Raw genomic sequence first — 8,168 nt, forward strand, 5'->3', positions numbered from 1 at the left:
ATCTTTTCCCTGTTTCTCTGGATAGATATAATTTGCAATTGGGAAGCTGTCACGGACCATCTTGTCTCCTTGGTGTTTATAAATTGTTGCCACATTTTTGACCTTTTCAATGAGCTTTAATAAGAGGGTTGGCAAAGGAAGTGACTCCGCCATATGAAGTCAAGTGAAATAAACTTAACTCTTCCTGAGCAAAGTATGGCTTCCCATATTGCTTCCACAGAAGGAGGGATGCAAAACAATCTATTTTAGATCTGCTACTGACAGTGCTGTGCGTATTCTGAACGACAACACTGAAATAATATGCCAGCGTGCCCCAAATTTTATACCAGGAAGGCCCAGCTCTGTAACCTATATGAATAGGCTAACTGAGAATATTTGCATATAGTAATTTTTTTACATAATTTATTACATTTCTATGTTGTCCTCCAAAGATATCAGTGTTGAATACATGGTTCCCCCCTAACAGTCCTACTAGAAGAAGAGGAGGAGGAGGAGGAGGAGTTTGGATTTGATATCCTGCTTTATCACTACCCGAAGGAGTCTCAAAGCGGCTAACATTCTCCTTTCCCTTCCTCCCCCCACAACGAACACTCTGTGAGGTGAGTGGGGCTGAGAGACTTCAGAGAAGTGTGACTGGTCACTCAGCAGCTGCATGTGGAGGAGCGGAGACGCAAACCCGGTCCACCAGATTACGAGTCTACCTCTCTTAACCACTACACCACATTGGCTCTCATAGTCATAGTTATAGGTTAACCTCCCCTCACATCAGAGTTTTAAAACACTGGCACAGCGGCAACACATTGCAGAGCATGCATGAGGTTTATCAATTAAGAGTCTATTAAATCAGAGCGCAAGAGCAATAACAGAAGGGAAAAACAATCCAGAGCATTTCAAACATTAGTTAAAAGCAGCATAGAATACAAAGGTCTTCAAGGCCCGTTTTTAAAAGTGACACGAGGTGGCAAAGGATAATGGTTGCAGGTGAGAAATGGAAGTCGAGATAGCATTTGACAAGAAGATTGGTACAATATCAGAACACTTGTGGTGAATGAGAGCCTGAAATAAGAGAGACGAAAAAGAGGGAGAAAGAAAATAAAGATGCAGGAAACGTATGTTTAAAATAGAGCCACTAGGCAATGGGTGGCCAATGCAAAGGGAAGAATAAGGAGAAAGCAAAGGAACAGCAGAGAGCAGAACAAATTAAATGGACAGTAGATTTAAAATGGAAAACGAGGAGCTCTGGAGCAGAGGCAGGAAGACCAGCCCACAAGGTATTAAAATAACTGTTTTTAGTTATAACAAAAGAATGTGCTAAGAACTTGGTGGTGATTGCAGGGATGAAAGAATACTTTTAAGGCATGTTAACCAAGGAAATGTTGGCAGATCTAATAATATGAAATATAAGGCAAAAAAGAGGGATCAAAATATTACCAAAGCTTATGAAACATAGCACACTAAAAGGACCCGGCACTTATCCAACACATTACACATAATTAAACACGTAATTAGACATTAGATTAAACATATAATTATTAAGAGCATAATTAAAGAGGGATGAAATTTCGATAACTATTTTTTTCACATTTGGCAAAATGTGTTTGTGGTTTTGCTTTGTTTTTTGTTTTTAAATGAAATGACACCAAATAATAATTAATTGCAGCCTTTTACCCTTCATATCTGGATCCTCCTGCCTTGTCTTTGTCTGTTGCCAAGTTCCACCACTTTTTACATCTGGTGGTTATTTTATTGTAAACACCCCTTGGCTCCACAGGAACTGATGGCACTACTAATAAGCACTCAGTACTGCAACAGCAAACAATACATGGCCATCTATAAACCCTGTTAAGTCAAAATTCTTCCTAACCCTTGGCATGTGAACAGAAGTAGCTTCAAAGCAGCATAAAGCTGTATTATTCTTTTTTCATCCCGTGCCAAAGCAGATGTGCAAGCATGGATTATGACAGCTGCTGCCTTCCAGACATTTTGGACCACAACTCCCATCATCCCTCCTCCCTGGCCATGCTGGCTGAGGCTGATGGAAGTCATAGTCGAAAACATATGGAAGGCACTGAGCTAGAGAAAACTTGATTCTGGAAATTAAGCAGCTCGACTCCTGCCAGTGAAGCTAGGTTGCTTTTAGCAAGTGGCTGGCTGTATCTCCATGCCTGTAAGATTACAAAACCTTTTGTTTTTCTAAATGTATGCAAAGAGGCTTGCCTTACTAGCATCTCGTAAGGCAAGTAAATCTTGGCAACGGAAGGGGCATTTTCCATTAATGCTTTCAGCAAATAGAAAGGAGCAGATGAGTTGGGCTTTAAGATATCAGCTACGTGATCAAAGATCCAACATTATTCTGAAGTTCCTGGGCCTCTGTTCCTGCCCCCGGCACTTGTCCACTGGCATATTTACTGCCTACTTAAGGACTAAAGTTTCCTCTAGATAACAGATCCAAGCCCTTGTGACAAGCTCGTGCAGATAATAGGGAATAGATTCTTTCAGCACCGCTCCCTGTCATCTATTATTGACAGTCTTAAGTCTGTGCTGAAAGCGCTCACAAGAAACCCTTTCCAGTCTCATTGGATTGCTCCAGCTCCTCTGGTTTCTCAGCCCTGTCTGTTTCCAAACACGGCAGAAAGCAGGAGCCCATAAGGCCAGACCGGCACAACTGTGCACCCCATTCATGTGCTATCCGTCACCTTATTTACCCATTTGTGTATCACATACATGCCAAAATGGCTTCTATGCCGTGTACCCCTAGAAATATACGCGATAGAGAGGTGTGAAATGATGTGTGGTGTGGAAAATGTGGGTATTTTTTATACCTCTCTCATAATACTAGACCTCAGAGGACATCTAGTGAATGTTGCGAGATTCAGGATGGACTAAAGGATGTACTTCTTCGCACAGTGCATAATTAAACAATGGAATTCATGCATGCACCTCCATGCCCAGTCATAGTGCTTTGTTAAGGATGAGTCAGCAGAATCACAGCCTGCCTTTGTTATGAGAAATGGGGGGGGGGCAATCAGTTATTCATGTAGAATATATGCAGAAGGAACCATGAGTGATGCTTCACTTATATCTTGCAGCAAGCAGGGGGTTGGACTGATGACATTTAAGGTCCCGTTCCATTTTTACTATTTTATGTGGGTGGGGGGACACCCTCAGTTGCTAATTGGCAACTTGTACAGTGGTACCTTGGGTTAAGTACTTAACTGTTCTTAACCTGAAGCACCACTTTAGCCAATGGGTCCTCCTGCTGCCGCTGTGCCGCTGGAGCACAATTTCTGTTCTCATCTTGAAGCAAAGTTCTTAACCTGACGCACTATTTCTGGGTTAGCGGAGTCTGTAACCTGAAGCGTATGTAACCTGAAGCGTATGTAACCTGAAGCGTATGTAATCTGAGGTACCACTGTAAAGTTAAATGGCAGCACAGACTCCAGGCATCTAGATCAGTAAACAGACGTATCCGAGACTGACAGCCACCAGGCTCCAAATTAATGATGAAGCTTGAATGAACCATAATATGAGATATCATAGCATGCCAGCAGGTAAGACGGGCATGTCCACTGACATCTGCGGTTTCCAAGAACATTGGGGAGTTTTGAGTGGATGTGGAAAGCCCTTAACACAGCATGTTAAACCTGAAGGACTTTTGTTAATTGAATTACTATACACTTGATACCAAGTACCTGAGTTTGCGAGCTGACTCCACTGAAAAGTATTGCATTTGCTGTCACTGCTTTTAATTCCATAAATATGCAAATACGTTGTTTTTAAACCTTGTGCGAATGACTTTCACCCTTTGTTATAGCTGAGCCAAAAAATTTCTGTAAACTTTCTTAAATTCATGAAGCTGATAGAAAATACAGTGGTACCTCGGGTTAAGTACTTAATTCGTTCCGGGGGTCCGTTCTTAACCTGAAACTGTTCTTAACCTGAAGCACCACTTTAGCTAATGGGGCCTCCTGCTGCTGCCGCCGCGCCGCCGGAGCACGATTTCTGTTCTTAACCTGAAGCAAAGTTCTTAACCTGGAGCACTATTTCTGGGTTAGCGGAGTCTGTAACCTGAAGCGTATGTAACCTGAAGCACATGTAACCCGAGGTACCACTGTAATGAAATTAATTTATGTTGTGTTTCAGCAGCTGCATAGCTAGCTCTTTAGAGAAACAGGCCCCGGTGGTGGAAGTTACTTCAGATAAGTTGTTGGGTTTACAACTTAAGTGGAAACCTAAACGCAAAACAGCTCAGCTCCCATGGGCTCAGCTTTACAAAATCCCTCACAACAATCAATAATGTTTTAAGTCAGATATCCCTAAACGTCTTGCTCTTGAGTGGGGGCCAGAAGAATCCAATCATCTTCCATTTACTGCTAAGTACTTACTGTAGCTATTCCCAGGAACATTTGGCTGATGTAGATTGCAGCAGGAATGGCTACAAGAAGCACGCAGTTGGGAGACCCCCAGTCAAAGCTGATGGAAGGCACTCCACGCCACTGTGGCCACCTGAGCCTCAAGCAACAGCAAAGGATCCAGGAGTACCCCCAAGCTGCGGACACGCTCCTTCAGAGGGAGTGTAACCCCATCAAGAGCAAGCAACTTCCCTTCCATCTGGTCTAGGGAACCACCCACTAACAGTGCCTCGGTCTTATCTGGATTAAGCTTCAGTTTGTTGGCTCTCATCCAGTCCATTAAGGAGGCAAGGCATTGGTCCAGCACTTCCACTGCCACAGCTGCAGATGTAGAACTGAGTGTCATCAGCATATTGCTGACCATACACTCCAAAACTGCTTTGGGTATGGCTTCTGCCTTATCCTGACACTGAGGCTATGATGCACACACACACGTGCTCTGGTGACTTTGCACTGTGGGGTTTCTTAAATAGGACTGCAAATATTTCATAGTCTTTGCTGCTGTTTAGCTGCTGTTGAACCTCAGATCTGCAGTATCAACACTGGATGGCTGCCGAAGCTGCAAAATGTCAAAGGATATATGCAAGAGTCATAATCTGAATGCTCATTTGCAGCACAGGCATCTTCTTAATTTGATACAAAGGCCTGTCATATCCTGACTTCAGCCTGAACCTAAAGACTGAGTTTTCTAGACTCTCTTGCTGAAAATGCTCAGTGGATACTGGAAACTGTTGTGAAGCACCCTATGAAGCTCAGAAGGTCTGTTGTCTCTTGTAATCAAAGCTTGCTGGAAGTTGCATTAAGTTGACAAGGTCTCACTGCCTCCCGAAGAGAGTTTTCAGGCAAAAGCTGCTTTCTTAACCTAACCACTAAAAAGTTTCTACTCATAGGGCTCATTAAGCCCTTTACAGAAGGCATAGGCAAACTCCGGCCCTCCAGATGTTTGGGACTACAATTCCCATCATCCCTATCTAACAGGACCAGTGACCTGGGATGATGGGAATTGTAGTCCCAAAACATCTGGAGGGCTGGAGTTTGCCTATGCCTGCTGTACAGAATGGATAGCTCAGTTGGTTAGAGCATGGTTCTGGTAATGCCAAGGTTGCAGGTTTGATCCCACATGAAACATCTGCATATTCCTGAACTGCAGGGGGTTGGACTAGGTGATCCTCTCAGGGACCCTTCCAACTCTACGATTCTATGTTTCTCAATATTTGAACTGTGTTCCCATTTAAATATTTAGTCCACTTGGACCAGGGATGAGGAATTTGTGAACCTCCAGGTGCTTTATACTACAATTCCCATCATGCCTAGCCATTGGCTGTGTTAGGGCATAGGTGGATGGGAGTTTGACACCAACAACATCTGCAAGACCCCAGGTTCCCCATGTTCATCCATCAAGTATTTATATAAAAAAAATCAAGGAGTTGTTTGTTTCTTGAAAGCTCAGGTATGTAATTGTACTATATCACTTGAAAATGGATCCATGTATAGGCTACAAGATGGTGTTAGAAACATGGAAAACTGAGCATTGTCTTCCTGTGCAATATAACTGTCTGAATATGACACCAGATGACACAGATGACACCAAACTGGGAGGGGTGGCTAACACCCCAGAGGACAGGATCACACTTCAAAACGACCTTGACAGATTAGAGAACTGGGCCAAAACAAACAAGATGAATTTTAACAGGGAGAAATGTAAAGTATTGCACTTGGGCAAAAAAAACGAGAGGCACAAATACAAGATGGGGGACACCTGGCTTGAGAGCAGTACATGTGAAAAGGATCTAGGAGTCTTGGTTGACCACAAACTTGACATGAGCCAACAGTGTGACGCGGCAGCTAAAAAAGCCAATGCAATTCTGGGCTGCATCAATAGGAGTATAGCATCTAGATCAAGGGAAGTAATAGTGCCACTGTATTCTGCTCTGGTCAGACCTCACCTGGAGTACTGTGTCCAGTTCTGGGCACCACAGTTCAAGAAGGACACTGACAAACTGGAACGTGTCCAGAGGAGGGCAACCAAAATGGTCAAAGGCCTGGAAACGATGCCTTATGAGGAACGGCTAAGGGAGCTGGGCATGTTTAGCCTGGAGAAGAGGAGGTTAAGGGGTGATATGATAGCCATGTTCAAATATATAAAAGGATGTCACATAGAGGAGGGAGAAAGGTTGTTTTCTGCTGCTCCAGAGAAGCGGACACGGAGCAATGGATCCAAACTACAAGAAAGAAGATTCCACCTAAACATTAGGAAGAACTTCCTGACAGTAAGAGCTGTTCGACAGTGGAATTTGCTGCCAAGGAGTGTGGTGGAGTCTCCTACTTTGGAGGTCTTTAAGCAGAGGCTTGACAACCATATGTCAGGAGTGCTCTGATGGTGTTTCCTGCTTGGCAGGGGGTTGGACTCGATGGCCCTTGTGGTCTCTTCCAACTCTAGGATTCTATGATTCTATGATTCTATGAATAAACAACCCAAGTTTCTCTGTACCATCTCTGTATGCCTGTCTCTCTGTGTGCCTCTCATATGGAGCCCTGTGGAGGGCTCAGGTTGCCCGAAGGACCCCAGATTAGCAATGGGAAAACAGTGCTCCCATCTCTGTATTGTACTTGATACCCCAGTTGTAGTCCGTATTTTGGTTATATCCCAGGCCAAGGAAATTGCCCTATTTTATTTCAGTTGTCTATAAAATATTTTCCTTAAGGGATTGAAGCATACAGTAACAGAATAAGGGGGGAGGGAGGGAATACCTAATCCAAGTTTTATTTGGTGAATTCGCTGCTCAAAGGGAGTTTCACATTTGCAGCCTTGTTGGCATCTAAGAAGTATTTGGTTGGTCACTGCAGAGAGCAGGAGGCTAGACTGGACCGATCTTTCATCAGATCCAGCCACCGAGAATGGTTCTCTTACCATTCCATGCTATACAAAATTAGTATACAGGTGGCAGCTCAAAACTCTTAGTTGGCGTTAAGGCGTATGATGAAATGAACAAATAGAATCTCCAGGGTATGTAAACTGCTTTGAGGGGTTTTTGTTGTTGTTGTTGTTTTCAATTAAGTGGTATATAATTTTTATGAAGCAGATAAACATAAATGGATGTTGGGCCAAAGCCATTGTATTTTAACACTGGGACTTTGCATGATCTTTAGGCCAGGGCCAGGGAGACTGTGCTGCCCCCGTTGTTGTTGGACTACAAGATGCTGTTGCTTGAGTCAGAGCTGATGCCAGAGGAGAAGGGAAGTGGAAACAGCTGCTGCCAGTTGACTGGTGTTCCAACCCATGGACCAGACAAGAGGGCCACTGAGAAGATGTCAACCTGTTTTGTCTGGCTATTGCCCCTAGGACAAGGGAGAAGCCATTTCACTTGTCTGCCCTCTGCCCGCTTTCCAGTTTCCCTGCCAGCCAGGACACTGTTGTTGAGTGAGTCAGAGCTGATTCTGGAGAAGGAGCAGGAGAGACTGGCATTCCGACTCACAGCCCAGAGAACAGTGCCCCTGGAGTATGGCAGGATGCCTCTGGCATTGGCCCTTTGGGGTCACCCTGTTTAATTTTGTATTTTTGAAGTTCATTCTCTGGTAGGAAAAATAGAGGACGCGGTAAGTGATGTACTATTGGGTGATAACAGGAACTGTGTGTGGGTTTTGCTGCCCAGAGTGAGAGTTGAACTTGCAGCTGTTCCTGTGTTCTAAAGTTGCTTAATTCTGCTCACTGAACTGGTGTAGAATTTGGCTCTAACGTGGGTGGGTTATGTTGCT

This window comes from Podarcis bocagei (genome assembly GCF_964188305.1).
Source record: "Podarcis bocagei genome assembly, chromosome: 8".
Taxonomy (NCBI): domain Eukaryota; kingdom Metazoa; phylum Chordata; class Lepidosauria; order Squamata; family Lacertidae; genus Podarcis; species Podarcis bocagei.